The sequence below is a fragment of the Mustela nivalis genome (genome assembly GCF_964662115.1).
Source record: "Mustela nivalis genome assembly, chromosome: 8".
In the NCBI taxonomy this organism is placed as follows: Eukaryota; Metazoa; Chordata; class Mammalia; order Carnivora; family Mustelidae; genus Mustela; species Mustela nivalis.
In genome coordinates, this window is record NC_139027.1 from 4265391 (window position 1) to 4286150 (window position 20760).

The window sequence follows — 20760 nt, forward strand, 5'->3', positions numbered from 1 at the left end:
ACCTGCCCTGATAGCAGGTCCCTCAGTTGGGCTTTCGAAGTGCAGCCTGGCGCCTGTGAAGCTTTTCCCCTGGGAGCTGGGATCTGCTTCTCTGTCCTTAATCCACAGGATTTATTGCCTGCCTACCACTTGTGAGACTCTGGGCTAGATCCTAAAGACAAGTCACAGGGTGTCTGAGTTAAGTGTCTGCCTTCAGGTTAGGTCATGATCCCAGGGTCCTAGGATTGAGCTCCACATCGGGGTCTCTGCTCAGCAGGGCTAGTCTGCGTCTCCCTCTCCATCACCCCCTCTCCCCACTCTCTCTCTCTCAAATAAATAAATAAATAAATTTTTTAAAAAATTAAGACAAGTTAGGGTCTACCTGTCACCTGGGCTCCCTTGGCTGTGTCCCCTCTCATAATACAGTTTTCCTTGAATACAATGACTCAGTGACCTTATCTCACCTTTTGGACTCAGTGTATCGAATGTGGCCCTTTGCGGTCATCGCTGTAACAGGGTGCTACTTACAGTGTGTTACCAACCCTTCCAGCCTGTGTGTCAAATACTCCGAAACAAAGTCATGACATTCTAATAATTCTCTGAAGAGCCTTACTGGACTTATCTTGAAGCATGGTGAGTTTGTTTCAGATAAAATGGACAGTCTGTTTGATTTTGAGAACGGTGGCTCTCGTCCATTAAATGCACCTGTGTGGAAAAATGGCCGACCTGATTGTAAAATACAATAATTACTTTACTGAGGCAACTGTCTGTCTTCCCATGGTGAGGATCGTGGCAGTCGGGGGAAACTGCACAGTGACTGGTGGGAACTGGAGCTGAAATAACAATTGGAGCATGTGTGGCAACAGCTGGGGATACACGGTGTCACCTGCCCGTAGGGGGTGGAAGCAGTGGGGTCAGAGGCAGCAGGGTCTTCATCAGCCAGAGGCAAAGCATTCAAGAGGGAGGGATGCCCCAGGGAACATGTAGATCTGGCAGAGAAGGCCAAACACTGACCCATTCAACAGCATTGTTAGGATCAGAGTCTGAATCTTACCCAAAAGAGGGCCAGGGAGTGGGGCCAACTAGTCAACCTGGGTCAGTTGTGCCCCAGGGCTGTGTTAGGCACAATGAGTAAATGGGAATTTTTATCAAGCAGAAAGCCTCTGCTTCAAAGTCTTACCATGCAGAACCACTATGCAGAAACATGGAAGAGCTGTGCACTGGGGAGGCATGGTGAGGTTTTTTCCAATGCCTGAAAATTGGATCAACCACCTCTTGCATCAGTTAGACTTCAGCAATTGTAGAGTACCCCAATTACACAATGTTTCCTTTTCCCAGAACCTCAACTCACTCATGTTGATTCTGGCCTCAAAATATCGACCCATCCAAATGTTTCTCCTCCTGATATGCCACATCAAGAATTTCTGAGCCCAACTCATCAGCAATCAAAGCTGCATGCTCACTTCTTGGGAAAAAAAGTAATATACAAATCGCCTATGTTGTTTCTCCAAGTGCTGCCCTAAGTCAATAAAACTCCATTATGAGGGTTTTTGGTTTGAGGAGGGTGCTTTCTGTGACTGGACGACTCAACAAAATTCAGCTGTGACTTCCCATGACCATGGCATGGACCAGAGCTCTTGATCCGAGCCACTTGAGTTAGCATCTGTCAAGACAGCTGATGTCTTTTTCCTCTTGTGCTTCCTGAGCCACAGCAGAGAGACTGGCCACATGCTCGGTTTCTGCTCTGATTTTGCGGAAGCTTCTAACTTATTTGGTCTTGGGAAAAATTATACTTCGCTTGTGGAAATCTTTGTTTCGCTCGTAATTGTTTTCTTAAAATTTCTTGGTGAAATTGGGTTCACTTGACCTGACTTTGCTTTGCTCCATATTGTTAAGAACATTATCTGAAATGGGAAGAGCCAATACAGAGAATCCCAATAAACCCACCAATGATAACTAACCCCATGGACTAAAAAGCTTCACATCTTGTCATACTGCCCCCCTTCATTAGACAGACGTTGCCTTGGGTTGTCATGTGGAAACCTTCAGGTGTCTATTTTTCCTCTCTCCTGTCTGCATTTCTGAGAGTTGATTTAGAAGATGAAATCTCCAGAATTGCCTCTTTGTGTTAGGAAGGGCAAGTTGTTGTGTCTGGGGGTCAGAAACAGCCAACTTCTGGTCAGCTGGCATGAAACAAGATGTTCTAAGGACACATTCAACCAGCTGCTTACAAAGATCACTTCTGACATTGTAGCCAGGCTGGACGCCTGTCTCCAATTAGCATCTTTGTAACTCACGTGTTTGTGAGTTCTATAACCCACATGCTTGCACATGCCATTAAATGGCACAATGCCATAAATTATAATTTCACCAGAGATAATTTGGAGAACTTTTGATATGACCAAATTATCTATCTTTGAAGTGCTTCAGAGCAAAAAAGACAGGACAATTCCTGACATTTAATGATTGCCTTTATCAGTTGGCATGGATAATGTTCTAAAAGAAATGCATTAAAAAATAGTCTCACTGAAGAGCGCTCTGAGGGAGAACTTCGTTCCCAGCTTCCAACACTTTTTTTTTTTTAAGCTTAAAGAAAAAAAAAATTGTCATTAACTACTGACCAAAGTCACTCTTTCCTTATAGATATACTAGTGCTCCAGCTTCAATAATAAATCCCACCCTAGGCCTGTCCCCTTCTCCACAGTCAAAGAATTCCCCAGGTAGCTGAGATCTCTACTAGCATCAAGTATCCCTTACTTTCTAGCTGAAAGTAGTTACCTGGGTCCTTTTGATGGAAGAGATACTTAGCCCTTTGATGATACCACCATCTAACTGAGCCAGGAATCTTTGTTAGCAAGTAGAATAGTTACAGTAAATGATCCTTGCAAGACTCTTCCTTTGAGATGCCTGGATGTCCCTCCAGTTGTATCCCAATAATAGCTAACATGGATATAGACTTACTGTTATTCTTGGGCTTAAATCAGACCCAAACTTGAATGGAATAGTATAAATATCATAGAGGTTTACCTGTAAAGTAAAAAAGTAAGTTTACCTATTGCAGTTTACCTGTGAAGTAGGAATAATAGTAGTAATAGGATCAGTAGAACAAGATACTAGTAAAAGAACTTAGCACAATATATGGCACCTAACACATTCATCATCCTCGTCACCATCATCATCATCATCATAGTATGGATGAGAGGGAATTCTGATTGTAAATCCACTTTGTGGGTCAGAAAGTCCCCTGCTAATGAGACTGGTGCTACCCAACTCTGTCACAGATAGTAATCTTCCCAGACATCCAATGATATTATTTCTCTTTCTAAATCAGGCCATTGACAACCTATGGGATGGGGGAAGATATTTGCTAATGACATAACAGATAAAGTGTTATTATACAAAATATATAAGAACTGATACAACCTAATAATCAAAAAACAAATAATCTAATTTAAAAATAACCAGAAGACATAAATAGACATTTCTCCAAAGAAGGCATCCAGATGGCCAACAGACACATGAGAAGATGCTGGACATCACCCGTTATCAAAGAAGCACAAGTCAAAACCACCATGAGATATCATCTCACACCTGTCAGAATGGCTAAAATAAAAAAAAAACACAAAAAGCAACAAGTGTTGATAAGGATGCAGAGAAAAAAGAAAACCCTCTTGCACTGTTGGTGGGAATGTAAATTGGTTCAACCATTGTGGAAAACAGTATGGAGATTCCTCAAAAAAATTAAAAATAAAACTACCCTACAATCCAGGAATTGCAGTGCTTGGTATTTACCCCAAAAATACAAAAACACTAATTCAAAAATTCTCATCACCCTCATGTTTACTGAAGCATTATTTACAGTAGCCAAGGTACACCAGTAGTCCAAGTGTCCATTGATTGATAAATGGATAAAGAAGATGTCATACATATATACACACACACACACACACACACACACATATATATATATATATATATATATATATGTAAAGATATATATATGTAAAGAAGATGTGAGATATATATATAGAGAGAGAGAAAGAAGATGTGAAATATATATATATAGGCATAATATTCAGTCTTAAATAAGAATGAAATCTTGCCATTTGAAACAATGTGGATGGAGCTAGAAAGCATAATCCTGAGTGAAATAAGTCAGTCAGAGAAAGACAAATAGCCTATATCTCACTCATATGTGGAATTGAAAACAAAACAAAACAAAAGAGCATAGGAAAAAAAGAGAGAGACAAACCAAGAAACAGACACTTAACTATAGAGAACGAAGTGGTGGTTAGCAGAAGGGAAGTGGGTAGGGGGATGAGGGAAATAGGTGAAGAGGATTAAAGAGAATGATTACCATGATGAGACTAAAATACAATAAAATGATTAAAAGGCAAATTCCTAAAAATAAATAAAACCATTGAAATTCTTCCCTTTGAATTGTGGACATTGTTCATATCACATTGTATTTAGGTTAGAGTAGTATCCAGATCCCAAAAAACACATAAATGACTCCTCTGTTGTTATTATTTGAAATATTTAATTTCTTTTAAAGATGTAGCTTTATTAGAAAGTCATAAATCTTGCTTCCTATACAAATTCAAAATCAGGAATGGAATTTGCTGGGGAAGGGAAAGGCCTGAGCTTGTCCAAAGGCATCAATCTATAAACTGCTTGAATTTTTACCACATGTGAAATCCCTGGGTTTTGTGATCAAAGGAATCTTGTTCTTGTTTTCTTTTGTTTAGCGATCAGCTGGGTAAACCTGATATATTCTCTTTACTCCCTGGGCCTCAGTTTCTTCATCTGTAAACCAAGGAGGTTAGAGATAAGTAACTACAGGGCTTAAGCCAGTTTTATTATTATAAAATTCTATAATTCCACGGAACCTGCTCAGTCTCTAACCTCCAATCAAACCACAATGTGTTCTCATGCCATAGTATCCCAGGTGTACTTCGCAGCAATTAAACCAGAGAGCACACAAACAAGGCCCAGCTAACAAAGCTGGGTATCAATCCAACAGGTGGTTTCTATTAAGACAGATTCTAGATTCTGCATTTAAAGCTACAAGTGCATTAAAAAAAATTAGAAAAAGGCAATCCTTCTATAGAACCAATTAGCTAAGAATGCAAGATTTAAATGTCATTATCATCATCAATACATTTGACAGTCTCTATCACAACTTTATCTGAGGCTTTAGGGTTGGGAACCAAAGAGCAACCCTTTTACACTAAGATTAAAGCCATTTGTAGCCAGAGACCACATGCTTCTGGTTTTTTTTCCCAGCTCCATGCCTGACATTGAGACACTGATTAAAGAATTGCTGTTATTTTCTCTGAGCTGAAGAAACTGCAGTGCTTTGCTTGAAACCTGCTACCTTGATTAATGTATAGGGCTCATCATTGAAGAGCAGCAAAAACATATATTACCCCTCTCTGGATTCTAAATATATGTACTTTCAATTTCTGTATTCAGTCTATGTAACAACCCGCCAGGGAAGAAAATCAAATTACATACTGTACACATAAACCTCAAAATGTACTGATTACTGATTAGAGAAAGGAAAAAAAAAAAAAAGTAGGGTAAAATTGCCGAATGAACCACGAAAAGGCATGGGTCTGAGTTGTTAAGAACTCATTACCATACTGCTGCTCTCAGGGAAATGAAACACATTGATATATATTTTAATTAAAGTATGAAGTATTCAAGCAAATGCCACAAAGTTCTTAGTCAGCACCTTTTAAAAAATCTTTCATTTTATCTTTGTTGAAACCAAATGCAAAATGATTTATTTGCCTGGAAATTTATGATTTGTGAAGATGTATAAATCAACCCATTTGGGGTAATTGCTTCAAGTGGCAACATATTTGTATTTGGTAAGGTGACTTACGATTTTGGAAGAAATTCATTAGCTTTATGAGAACCTAAAATGTTTGTGGGCAAATGAAATATAAAAGTATGCTCCGAAGCTCTCTTTCTGGGATGAAGCATTTGAAGAATTGCTACTGTTACTTGGGATGCATTAAAGAAAATGTATGTTGTGTAGTTTCAGTGCAACTTACATGACCATGCTCATAACAATTCTCTCACTCTTGAGAACCAAGTACTTTTCCTTGAAAATTATACTTTGTTGGGAATTAAATAGAATGTTATACTGACCTAAACTATGCTCCCAATTTATTACTGATTCGAGCTGAATCAAAGAAAGCCTCAGCAGGTCTTTGTTTTTTGAAATAAAATATAGGAAATTTTCATGGTTTATAACACTCATCTCCTCAAAGAGATCCACCTCCTAAAAAAATGTGCAGAGGAAAAGTTAAATATATTGACTACTTGGAAGAATCTTGTCAATCTTAATGCATTTACATCATTTTGCTCATCTGGAAGTTTTGTTCTTGCAAAGTTACAGGTGAAGGGGAGGATATCTCATGATTGCTGTGTATACAGCAAGAACATACTAGGTTCAGGCATTGTACAGAGCCTCAGGATTGCAAACCCGGAAAAGAGAAAGTCCCCAGCTGACAGCTGCTTGCTTGCTGGGCAGACACATTGATTCACCCAGGGAACATGTACTTGGAGCCCCAGAGGCCAAGCAGACCAGATCAGCGTATGGAGAATTTTAAGCAAATTGCACTAAATTCTCAGCCTGTTTTTATTTCTTATGTATTTTCCATCCCTGATACCAAATTCTCCAGAAATTCCAGGATATTCAGCGTTGGTTCACACAGATCATTGCCGGATGGACCTTTCTGTTCACACCCTGGGAGGTCTGCCCAATAAGCTGTTTTCAGAGTACGTACAACCACGGCCACAAGGTCAGTATAACTGAGTTCTCTTTTCTCTGGAAAACTTTGCAAGGTCACAATTCCAGAGCTAGAGAATGTTCCAAAATGGTCTCTATATCTACTATGTCAGAAGTCTCTGGGGGAGAATTGATGCTCGCCTATAGAAGTGTTACTGCCACCCAAGCATATGTTTGAGTGTTCATCTTGCACACTGGAAGCTTCAAAAACTGAACCAAATATATTTTGTGTCCTGAAGTTTACTTTGGCTTATTAATTTCTTGTTTTATGTCAATTTTGGAATATTCCATGATTCAAAGTTGGAACTGCAATGTAACCGTGTTCTATTTTCAGTTCAGCATAGTAAAAGCTTACTGGGCTGTATCACCCTGACACTCAGCCAGGCACAGGGGTAGGACAGGTGGCCTGTCCCAGCCTCGGGAAGGCTTGTGGTCTCAGGTGGCAGCAGGTTACATGGAAACGGAGTCAGTAGTTGGCTTGGGTGAGGCCAAGGAACTGAAGAAGTGGAAAGTTGACAAATTCTGATTTTGGGGAAATGGGGCTCAGAGTAACCAGAACCAAAAGCTACACGTGGCTTTTGATGTGTCTTTTGAAGAATGATTCTTTTTTTTTTAAAGATTTTATTTATTTATCAGAAAGAGAGAGAGAGGAAGAGAGCGAGCACAGGCAGACAGAATGGCAGGCAGAGGCAGAGGGAGAAGCAGGCTCCCTGCCGAGCAAGGAGCCCGATGTGGGACTCGATCCCAGGACGCTAGGATCATGACCCGACCCGAAGGCAGCTGCTCAACCAACTGAGCCACCCAGGCGTCCCTTGAAGAATGATTCTTAAAGGCGGGGGAAGTGTGGTGTGTCTGCTATTCATTTTTGTTCTGGGAGTCACACAACAGCCCTAGAGTAAAAGAATGAAAATATGCACCTGGATGAGGTATGGTCGACATCGTTATTAAAGCACATGACACATGTAAATCAAATGATGAGCTGGGTCTTTCCTGTCGCGTGTTTTGAAGAAAGGAAGAAATTAAAAAAAAAAAAAAACAGTGACGTCAGCCTTGAATATTTTTAAATGTAAGTAAATATGTCCAAAGTTTCAGCACGCAGCCCTTTCAAACAATAAAAAAAATACTTATTGCTTATCTATATTCTTAAAATTACACCCATCTCTCACTCACCCATCCCATTTTCACAAATCCACCTATAGACAAAAATTATGTGAAATGATTTATCTGTCAAAAATATTTATTATGGTGTTGCTTATAATAATAAGATAAATGAGAGCAACCTGAATTTTCAATAAAGGATCAATTATATCACTTTGTATCCACTAAAGGAAAGCAAACTTTTACTTATCCTGCTTAGAACTGATTTTTCTGACTCATGCTGAAATAATTCTAGAAAGTTCTTTGCATCGCCTATTAGTAATTCTCCACCCTCTATCTCTCTGGTCGCTTCGCTGGAGCTCCCATTAGCCAGAAAGCCAGGTCTTTCAGTGCGTCCACTAGAAGCAGCTATGGTTTTCATCACAACTCCCTCTCTTCTGGGTATTTCTCACAGATCTACCTTCTTGCTTATTAATATTCTCTTAAATCATGTTTAGCCTACTGTTTAAATCATGTATTAAGTTTATTTTATTTTTTAATTACTGTACCTTTGATTCTTGTAGTTCTATTTGGTTCTTCAAGTATTTTGTTGTTGTTGTTGATTTTGCCCATTGTCTCATTCTTCCCAGAAATTTTTATAAACATTCTTTTATTCTTTGAACAGTTTAAAAAATTGTTTAGGACCTCCTTCCAACTTGCTCTTTGATGTCAGGCACTGATGATGCTAATGTCCCTCTGTCTTGTGTCCGCACTCTAGACCCTTGATGGGATTCCTCATTTTTTGGTTTTGTTTATAAACTGCTCTTTGGTAGGTCTCAGTCCCTGCCTTCCTTTTCCCATGAGAACTGCATGAGGCAGGGGTTGGTGAATGATCTTCAGTGTGTTTCTGTTAATGTAGGACCGTTTCTATTTTAAAGCATTAATCCATATTTGAGTTTTCCTTCATAATAAGGAAAACATAATCTTGGGCTCCAAATCCAAGTGAAGGGCATGGCTTAGTTTCTAGTGGAGGTTTCCAATGGAATACATTGTTTGTCCAACGAGGGCAAAATCATCTCTTTTTTTCTCCTTAGGCTGTTGGACAGATTTTATTAGCTTCCATTTCTCTGAAGCAGGGGCACTCTGGAAGTTCTGGCTTTATGCAAGCATATCACCTCCCATCTCCCACTTCTTGTGGGTTTGAGGACTTGTCTCTCGTTTGTGGGTGGTCGTGAGGGCTTTAGCGCACAGCATTTGTGGGACAGCAGTTGTTCCAGAACTAGAGCAGCGATAGCACTGGGGCCTCACTCTCTGGCCATTATGTACTTCTCCGCTTCTGGTAACAAAGATTTTCTCTTTTATTACAATCTCTGCTATCCATTAAAAGTAAATTGAGGACATTTCGAAGAGAGGGAAAAGGCAACCTGTAGTTGGAGGTGGGGATACTTTCACTACATGTATTTCCTGAAGAACCCATGTCTAGAATATTTAAAGAGCTCCTGTGTTTGAGGAATAGCAGGGCATGCAGAGTGGCCAGCAGGTGATGGCGAGGAGGAGTTGGGGGGCCAGCTTCCAAAAGAGTCCCGGCTCCACGTCATGAAAGGCTTTAGAGGTCTGAACCCTTAGGTTTTATTCTGAGTGAGATGGGAAACCACTGGGTGGTTTTAAGCAGAAGCGTGCCAAGATCATTCTTAAGAGGATCATCCCAGTGTTGGGGAAAGGGCAGAGTAGGGGTGACTGGGTAGGAAGCCATCGCAGTAACCGAGCAAGAGGTGAAGTGCCCCGGACTGAAGCATTTCGGGAGTGGAGGTAGTGAACTCTGGCTGTATTCTGAGCGACAAGACTGTCTAACAGGCTGAACGTGTTTTCGGCAGGAAATAGAGGAGTCAAAGTCACTTCCAGGTTTTTGGCCTGAGCCACTGGAAGAATAGAGTTGCCAGCACCCAGGATGAGGGATGACTTCAGGTGGAAGAGGCTTGGGAAGAGCATGAATTTGGATCTGGTTGTGTGAAAACAGAGAAAGAACTGGAGGCAGATGGATGAGTCTGAAATTCAAATGCGACATGTAGGCTGATCTACACAGATCTGAGAAAAGTCTAACTTCTGATTGGTATTTGAAGCCCGTGGAATAGATGGTATCATGAAGGTACCGGGGATAGACAGAGAGGTCCCAGGACTCAGTCCAGGACATTTGAGAGTAGAACACGGGGAGGAGATCAAGAGTAGCCCAGAAGGAGGACCCAGGGCACAGGTGGAGGCCGGCTGCAATTTGGCATCTGGGAGACCAAGGAGTCTGCTGCGGGGGAGGTCCAGTGCTCTGGTAGCCGAGCCTGAGAACTGACCTATGGACTTACTACACAGAGGCCATTGGGACTCTTCATAACAGATGCATCAGAGAAGAGAGTAAGCGCTCATTCCGAGGGAGCCCCAAGGAGGCTGGGGCTTGAACACGGAACAGACCAAGTGCACAAGTTTAGTGAGCCATGGCGGTGTCTGGGCAGCCCCACGAATGACACTCAAGAGACCAGAATGCCAAAGGCAATGGAACTTGTGACTCGCGGGTCCCAGAGAGGAAACTTCAGCACACATTATTGGGCCTGCAGGAAGTTATGATGCCATGTGGGCTTGACCAGCAGTTGGAGGGAGAGGGACCTGGGGGCTGGGATCTTCACTGGGGTCCAGAGCATTGGCCAAGCAGGGTTCCCATACTCACGATGGACCGGTTAGTATGTAGTCAGGCAGGGGTCCTGGAGCCTGTCTGGCAGGAACTTGAGGGTCTTGGTGTCAGCTGCCTTATATGTGTGGTGGGTAAAATCAGAGATTGGGTGGTCAGGAGAGGTCTGGAAATGGGCTTATCTAAGTAGAATAGTGAAACAGAACTTTCACTTTTGTTTAATTGAACAATTAAGAGTTCATAAAAGATGCCAAGGCAGACAAAGAACAGCTCGCATCAGGTTATGACAAAAAGTAGAGGAAATATTTTCACTAAGTATTTCTATATAATGGATCAGAGAAAGGAAGAAATATGACTAAAAGAGGGTTTTGTTTTTATTTATAAAATGGGAATAATAAAAGTATATCCATATCGATAAGAGTAGTCCAGGAGGGTAGAGAAGGATTGGTGGGGAGAGAAAGAGGACAATTGGTCTAGTGACTGTCCTTGGGCAAGGAAGATGCTGAGAAAAGTGGTGTGTGAGTGGAGGGGTCTGCCTTCAATAAAGAAAGAGTTCCTCCACAGTCATGAGAGAGAAGTCAGAGAATAAAGACACAGGTATGGGATGTTTGGTACAGTTGATGCTGGTAGGCTTAGAAATTCTCTTCTGACAACAACAATTATATCAGTAAAATACCAAGCCAAGACATTAGTTGATAGCGAGGATGGCAGGGAAGGAGCTGGAGGTCTGAGGAGAAACTGGAAGTCAGGCAATTGTAATCTGGAAGTGACAGAGCCGAGAGGCCAAACAATGCTAGGATGACCCAACAGCAGTAATGCTCTATTTGAAGTTGATGGTGTGAATTTTAATTTCACAGGATTCCATGTGGCTGTAGGCTTGTCTCCAGAGGTGGTTTGATATGTGAGCAGGGGGCAGAGTGGGTAGAGAACAAGTTTACCGAAGCTGTGATTGTGCCAAACGAGGACGATGGACGACAAGGGGTGAGGTGTTGAAGATGAATGAACGCAGGGGGTTTACAGTAAGGATGGATCATGGAATTGCAGGCGGTAGGGAAGAAGACAGGTCAGCAGGGGCTGAGGGACAGTGGAAGGCTTATAGGAGCTATGGATCAGTGGCAGCACTGGGATGGAAAGACAGTGCTGAAACACGAGAGAGTAGCCTGCAGAGAGGAGAGGCAGTCGTGGAAGATGGGGGCACTGAAGGAGTCGTGTCCATTGCCAATGCCACCAACTTGGGGTCCAGCGGATGACAAAATCATTGGGTGCAGGAAGTCGAGGAACCAATTGTATAAGGTTCTAAGAGTGCCATCTCCAAGTCACCAATAATTAAACCAAATGCCTTTGGAGAGGTTGGTGGAAAGAAGCCAAAATCAAGGAATGAAGACTATCCAGTAAAAAATCCAGCCTATGAATTTGATCCTGTTTCTTGACTCTACTTTGTTTTCCCTCTCACCTACTTCAGGACTTGGTCATCTCTCCAACCCAAGATACTGTTTGTAAATGCCTCCTAACTGGATTTCTTCTTTATGTACCCAGACTTCCCCTTCCCGAAACCATTCTTCATGCAGATGTCGGAGGGCTGACTACATCCCCCTACAGGGTGACAGCCCCTGGGTCACCTCCCACCCCCTGTAGGAGATGGCTGAATCTCTCATTCTGGAGCTCTGGGTCTTCTACGACCAAAAGTGTGCCAAACTTCTCATGGTTCACTCTCACATCTGCGTCCCAGCAACAGATCCCTACTGTGCATTTCTGCTTACAACATGTCCTTCATCACGTGGTTGTGCCTTCCCTCAGTGGGGACTGCCTCTTCTCTCTCATCACTATTCTTGATTCTCTGTCCAGCAACATCAGTGAAGTCTTTGCTCAAGAGTTGCATCTTCCAGGAAGCCGTCAAAGCTAGAACCCTTGACACATTGTATCACGGGAGCCATTTTTCTGTGAAGCTAGCCAGGAGTTTATGAACATGTGTGAAATGCGTGCATAATTGAAAAACCGAGTTTTTTTTTATGCTTTGAGGGACTTTAGAACTTAGAGAAAATAAGACCCTTGAAGCTACATCCCATTGTTTAAATATTTGTTTTATATTTGAAAGCAAGTGAAAAGGAAGTAAGCTTAAAATAGTCTTCCGAGGCGCCTGGTTGACTAGGTTGAGCGACTCGGTTTGGCTCAGGTCATGATCCTGGAGTCCTGGGATGGAGTCCTGGGTTGAGTCCTGCATTAGGCTCCCTGCTCGGCAGGGGGGTCTGCTTCTTCCACTGACCTTCCCCCTCTCATGCTCACTTGCTCTCACTCTCTCTCTCTCAAATAAATAAATAAAATCTTAAAAATAAAATAAAATAGTCTTCCATAGTATTCTACTTAGACTCCCACAGAAGCAAAATTGGAAGTCCTGGGAGTGTAAAGAGGGAACCTGGTCCAACGCCACTAGAAATATCCATGAGCCGGTAGCAGTTCATAAACGGTTGCCAGGGTCTGTCTGATCTGCGAACTGTCTGCAGCCACAGACTTCTGCAGCAGAATGGGACTCAACAGCATTCCAAAGCACCTTGCTTAATTCCACTGATGTGGTTTCCATTAACCAGACCCTCTCGGTGGTTCTCCAGGTGTCTCCATGTGTTAATTCATCCCCCAGCACAAGCTCCTTGCCTTGACATTTTGGAGAGCACTGGCTGCTTCCTTTCTATCATCAGTGGGGAGACTGAGGCACAGGGAGAGAGGGAACTTGCAGAAGCCACAGAGCAGCTCCCCACACCGGCTCCCGCCGCCCTGCTTTCCAGGGCTCCATGCTCGCCCTCACAGCTATTTTCCAGCTCTGCCTTTGGATGCCTTCATTTGACTTGTAGCTTTGTTTTAAGAATTACGTCCCGTCCAACTGCCTCATCTTCTTCGGGTTTATCTCTCCCAGAAAGGTGCTCTTTCTTCTTCCCGGTGGAAAGGAATGGGCATGTGTTGTGGTATTATTATTTAAATGTTTATAGTCTGCCATTTTCCGCACACCACGTCCCCAGCCGCGTCGAGTCAGACGGCCCCACACAGGTATCGTCTGCTCCATCTGGTCCTCGCCTTGCTGCAGGCGGGCCCCTGTATGGTGCAGCAGCTGAAGGTCCATATGGTCTCAGGTGTAGCCCCAGGCGGAGCATATTGTAGCGTGCCAGCCTGCGGGCCCCGAGGCAGGAGCGACTGCCGGGAGGCTCACATCTGAGCAGAGAGGCCACCGCTGTGCCCAAATCAGAGGGCAGAAGGTGTTCTTGGCCTCCAGGATGCTGTGGCCTTCCAGGACCAGTCGGGGACCAAGAAGCCGTACCGAATCACAAATGTCAGTGCCCAAGCAACATCCAGAAAACTTACTCTTCTCTTTCCCTGCTCCCAGCCCGACTCAGTCAGGGAAAGGGTTTCGGGTTGGCGAGGGGCTCGAGAACCGAGGGGAAGGGAGGGGCGGCGCCCGGCTCTCAGAGTGGGGCACGCTTAGCCGAGTTCTTTCTTCGCACTTGGCATTTGTGCGTTGGGTGCATTGGTCTTCGTTTCCTCTCTAGAAAGAGAGTATTCCTGAAGGAAATCTGCTTTGGGATTTGGAGTGCTTTCTCTTATTTTAGTCTGGCCTTTATCGTGTTCTCACCGATCTTTGAAAAATAAGAATTCCGCCCGAAGTGTAGAAGTTCTTGACCGTGGGAGCGAAGGACACAGAAAGAGATACTTCACATGGTGAGGTCACTGCAGCCTCCCTTCCCCTGCAGCCTCCTTCTCCTGCTGTTCATCTCTGCTCAGGATGCGCCTTTGGACCTCTCTTCAGTGGGGCTTTCTTCCGTGGATGCTGACAAGCCCTCACTACCACACTTGGCCATTCCCTATAAATCTCTGAATCTTTTAAAGGAAATTTAAAAGTCATCCATAAGGCCTGAGGATAACTTTATAATGAAGCTTCCAAGGGTATTCAAGGAATGGCATTACATTCTCGGTGTGAAATTGGCAAGTCTTTTTTTAGAATGCTTGGAATTTAGTAGAATCCCCGAGGCAAAGAAAATATTAATGTACACCTATTTATGGGCCCTGAAAAGTGGACAGGCCAAAAAATCCTCAGAATTCTGATTTTTATCTCTATATCAAAAATTTCTAAAAAAAGAGCATATTTTATTTCCTGACATTCATAAATTCATGTGGTTTCTTGGAGACAAATCCATTTGCTTTAGGACACTGCACAGGTCCAGACTTGACCAATAGCCAATATCCAAGTGTTTAAGGGGAAGTTCAGAGTTGCTTTCACTCCTATAATCCTCAGGGGGCAGAGAAAATGTGCATTAAATCACTCAGATATCTAGTGGTGACTTAACTGGTGGGTTGGACTCAAGCAGTGAGGGTGTTGAGAATGTTCTACAAGGAATGCACATTACTGGAAAGGAGGATAAAATCTTCCTGTTTATAAACAGTGTAGGATCATAAAAGGATGTGTAAGTGTACGTCATCAATAAAACAAGACATAATAGCGATAATGATACGAACGAGGAACCGTCCTGTTTTTGTAATTATCCCCAATTAACAGATGGAGAAATAGGCTCGGAGAGACACTTCGCCTGAGACCAGGAAACCTGCAAGCAAAGGAGCAAGTCTGCCTCGAAAAACATAGTTCTCAGCCATCACACAGTACCTGCAGCCCCTCCCAGAGAAAGAGCTGAGTGGTCAGTCTCACTGAGACAAAGAGAGTCCTCAAAGCGTAGCAGGATATTTTTTCCTTCCCTACCCCTCACAAGCCCCCCGACCTGCCTCTCAAATTCCTCATATCAGGAGGGAGACAAACCATAAGAGACTGAGGATTGCTGGGCGTGGAGAGGTACGGATAGGATGGCTGGGTGGTAGACACTGGGGAGGGCATGTGAAATGGTGAGTGCTGTGAAGTGTATAAGCCTGACGCGTCACAGACCTATACCCCTGGGGCAAGTAATATATTAGATGTTAATAAAAAATAAATTAAAAAAAATAAAAATTAAAAAAAAAGCATATCAGAATATTGAAGTGAATTTTGGAATACCGAGACCAACCACACAGGGCAAAACTTTATAGAACATTAATGTAGAACTGAGGGGAAAAAATGTATATATTGGGTTTTGAAACATGACTTAAAATGAATATCCTACACTTAGACACAATTTAAAAATACTCGATTCAAGCAGTGCCTCCCCAGATATTCTGCCTGGAACTGGTTCACCAGCTTCAGAGCCGGACTCGGCGTTCAGGTCCTGGACTCCTGCGTCCCTGAAGCTCTGGGTTGCAAAGATGGTTGCGGCTCCTTCTCTAAGTGGGACATGTTGACAAGATCAAAATTAACTTCCAAGCCACGCTGAGGCCCAGTTCACTGTGAACAGCCCCTAGTACACACTGTTTCTATGTCTGCAGAGGGTCTGATAGCAGGACTGACCTCCAATGCTGAGCTCCGGAAGGAGACTACCTCGTGTTCTCTCCTGGGCCTGTCCTGCGTCCAACCATTAAGGTGCACAAAGGAAGAAGCCCTTTCCTCTGCCCAGGCCCCCAGGGGCTGGTGACAAGGATCACCTGTGGTCTAGAATGTCTGCAGAAACTGAGGTCAAGGCAAATAAGACGTTAAAAGGTAAGCGAGAAAATCTGCAACAAAAATGAACCTGATGTACACTGCGGACTTGGGATGATAATGGCGGGTCAATGCAGGGTCATGGATGGTAACAGGCGTCGCATTCTGGGGCAGGATATTGCTAACGGGTAAAGCTGTGCCTGTGTGGGGACAGGAGGTGAATGGGAACCTGAAACTGCTCTAAGATAATTAACTCTTAAAAATACAAAACCGGGAGCAATTGTATAAATCCCCATATTTGAAGCAGTTGCTGGAAGGAATTCTGTCAAACAGGAATATTGACATTTTACTGAGATTAAATAGGAATTAAGAAAAAAGAAGAAATTAAGGTTAATTCAAAGATTGTATTGACATGTAGGGAGTTTTCTGACCTAAGAGGAATGCTGAGGACATCCAACGATCAGCCTCGGAAATGAGGTAGGGAACTCATTTCGAATGTCAAGTTGCCAACCTGGCCAGGTGGGTATTCCATCTTCCATTACTTTCCAAGTCGGTAACAGTGCTGTACTAGATCATCTAGGACTCAGAACACACTGAATTAGGAAGCTTCTTGTTCTATCTGAGTTATTTGCCCGTGAGATCAGGGTCCCTGGACACATTCTTACAACCCAGTTTCTTTCCGTCATTCTCTTTCCTTGCTTCTCCCCATTCACCAGTGAAGCATGTCTACGTTTCAAACCCCTCCGCCCGCCAGTTACTCGCGAGCTTCCATTGTGGACCTCATCTGGGCGACCTGGTCCAACGGGAGGTTCATTCTCTATCCAGCCTTTACCATCCTCGTTTCCCGGGATCAAAAGCCCAATTAATCCTGGGGTCACTTTCATTCAGGGTCCTTAGCTACATAGAGCTCCCACCTTCTCTGCCATCTCCCCACCACTTCCCCCAAATGTCAGTGCCCTCAACATGGGACTTTCTTACCCAGCATCAAGCATGGTATTCTCCATCTTTATAGTACAGCCCACTCTGCTGCTAAAACACTCCTTACAATACGGAAAATAATAATATCTGCTTTCCAAGAAGCGTTTGCTTTTGAAACTGATCCAAAAATACATTTTCCTTTGCACTTCTATTGCCTGTGTTTACACTGTGGATATTTTAGCTCAGGTGCTGTGGGATGTTGTTACATAAGACGGTGTTTGGGGACATCATGGGCTGAGAAGATTCCCCCTGGGACCCGGTTGCCTTAAAATGTCTCCCGTGTCACGGAGACCCACCACGGCTGAGGCTACGAGACTTCGACGCGCTGTGAGCGGCACCGAAGCTGGTCGTTTGGGTTACAGCATCTGCTCTTCAGCCCCTTCAAACAAAGGACTGGCCGAGTAGAAATGCCGTCAACAGTTTGCAGACCGGGGCTGCACATATAAGGGATCTTGCTTGGGCAGGCGTGGACCGAGGCAGCTCTAGCCTGGTGTTTGGGCTTGTCAGTATCCAGACTCTTGACAATGTTCACCTCTGGGCATTAGATTTGTGAATCCTCCGTGAGGGCAGAGAATGGCATCTTTTCTGATACACATTTCCAAAGAGTAGAGTAGCTGCTGGGTGAGAAGAGGAAATTCTACAAGGGGAAGAGAAAGGAGAAAAGAACTGAAGAGCTCAGGCAGACCCAAGAAAGGAATAATGAGTTTTTCCGTCTTTTTGGGAGTCACCAAACACCTCAAGGGCAGGGATGTCCTCTTTAACATAGAGGTGTAAAATTCTATTCAAGAAAAGAGGTATCAAGTTACAGGTGGTGTTATTGTTCTGTTTATGCTTTTCCTTACTAATTCTGTAAGTTCTGACTTGATTATGCAAGCTGCTCCAATTCTTGGGTGAAAAAAAGGGAATTATCTTTTCTACTCATCCGAGGCAAGGACTGCTTCTCTGAGAAGGCTCCTTGACATTCAGAGAACATTTGTTTCCCACACCTGGTTTTGGGGACTGTTCTGCTTATGTTGGACTCCATCCCAGAAGGGGTACAGTTGTGTGCACAGATTAGGTGCTCAGAAAGCATTGGTCGAGTTGACTTTAGCCTGGCTATTTTGAATGCTGGTCGTGGGAGAGATCTTGGAGGTGGCGTGGGTCAGCAACTCCACTTTGAGAGGAGGTGGTGAACTTCAGGGCACCACAGATGAGGAGAAATGCACCCCGTGTGAGGGATACACCTTCCAGAGGAGGGAAATCCAGAAATGCAAAGTGTATTTCATCAGAGAAAAATTCTACATACAATAATAAAAGCCACCCCAAACTCCTCACAATAAGAGCCACAGATGGAAGAAGAGATGTGAAAGAAAGAAGGGTGTATTCATGTGTCAAATATTATTTTCATAGCCAAGGCAAAATTAACAATCCAACATAAAGAATTTGAGAACAGAATACTAAAAATGAATCTTGAAATGAGACACAGACATTTCTTTTTATATTTATAATTATCTCAAGCCCTTCCTTAAGATTTCCTGCAAGGGATAAAAACAGACACTTGAGTAATAGGTATTACTGGTATCTTTTACTAAGTTGTGAGCTCCCTGAGATCAGGAGTTTTGTTGTTCACCTCTGCCTAGCTCCCCCCGGGACCATCTCCCCTGGCCACACACAGACGGGCACACAAGAACACATGGCCATCCTCACAGTGGATATGCAGTGGACACACACACAGAGGCATTTGGGGTACATGCAAAGATAGATTTGCAGGGACACACATACAGACGCATACCTGGACATGCACATAGGCACACACACAGATAGACACACATGGACACACATGAGGCACACATGGGCACACACACACACATGTCTTTGCCTGACATGGTAGCTGGACAACACAGGTGTTCAGTAAATTTTTAAGTAGAGGGGATCATTCAGTCATTAACCTGATATTATTAAGAAATGACTCCGGGTGAGCCCTTGGCGGGTGTTTTCACAGCAAATAAGATAGAACATTTGCCTTCAAGGGGTTCATAATGTGGTGGATGAACACAAGTTTCATGTTTATAAATTTCAGGGAGCCCCTAAGGAAGAGTCAGTTAAATCTAGTGAGAAAGGTCGGTCAACCTGCCCAGGCAAAGCACTTAAATTATATTTGGAAGCAGAAGTTTCCAGGTAGACTGGGGGACAATGTCATCAACACAGAGGGAACAGCCTGAGCCCTTATCATAGCTACACAGGAAAGGTCTCAGGCCACTGCATCGCAGGAGCTTAGGCATTGTTCACATTCTACGCCACACTGTGCTCCTGGAGGTCAGGGACTCTGGGGCCCCCATTTTTGTCTCTACAGCCCCGAAATGTAGAACAGTGCCGAGCAAACACCTGGTGCTCAATAAATGCTTGCTGGAGGAATATGCGGCAATCGATGAATGGCCCCAAAGAGATTGTCAAATCATTTGCATAATTCCTCTTACCTCATTTTAAATACCTGGCATTTGACCCAATCTCCCCACATATGGCTTATCTACAACTGGGGGTAAAAATCAAAAAATTGTGCTGTAAGTTACTTCAATTTCCAAGGAGAGAACAGATGGTGGTTTTAAATAGTTATGGGAAGAAATTAATGGGAAAGAAGACAATGGCAAGAAAAATCCATGCTTTGTCTGTGGGTGTAAATCGGGTGAGGTCATAAGAGGGACTCACTCCGCTTTGGACCCCATTTCTCCCGCAATCAATCCACAAGCTGTAGCCACAGATTCTGTGACACTCAGTGACATTCACTCCAACTGGCAAAGAGAATGTGACAAGCAGGCCTATTTTTAAGTGGCAGTTGAATTGAATTCGTGTCAAGAAAAGAAAAGGGTCGGGTGGGAGAGTGAAAGGGAGAGAACTTTCATGGGTGCCCTGCCGTGAAGAGCTCCATCACCACTTCCCGGAGGATGGCCCCCCGTTTGGGAAATACCAGGACAGGAATGAGGGCAAGTTCAGTCTGGGCATTGTTGGAAGACAAGACAGTTAGTTGTCCAGAGCCTCGCACTCTGTGGGATGTCTCTGAACGCAGGCAGGGCTAGACAGCCAGGATGTTCCGTCAGTCCTGGGGTGTGGTGGCCACTGGGATGCACTGGGTGGCCCGGGAATGCTCAACCCCAGGTGACCTTGGCCACATCCACACATGTGATGAGGACCCTCCTAGCTCAACCACCGGTGCCCACGCGAGTCTGTGTTTGCAGGGGGGAGGGTGGAGAAAGAAGAGGTGAGGCGTGAGGGAAGGGGTCTGAGCACCAGCTGGACCCTGAGTGTCTACAGGGGCCTAGAGCATGGTTTAAGGCCTTCACTTTTCTCTGGTCTAGAGAAATTCCAAAAAAGTTCAGGTGAAGAAATGGTAAACAGAAATAACAGCCCCCCAAAAGGAATTTATTTTTAATAGGTTTGAGGGATACACCAGAAAAAATATATAATATGGACGTCACACCACCTTAGATTTAAAATTTTTCAGAAACCGTCACAATAAGAAGACTACAGAATGACAAGCAGAATCATAAAATAAAAGTCATTAACCAGACTTCTTTCTGTTACCAATTTCCTCCGTGAGACAGACTTTTGTCCTTGCGTGGGGACCAGAATGAGATGCAGGAAAACTTCTAGGAAAGCCTTGATTTTAGGAAGGTCAAAGTGCCATGTGGGGTGGGAGATGGGTCCCTCTTCTGGAGGTCAGGAAGTCTTGGC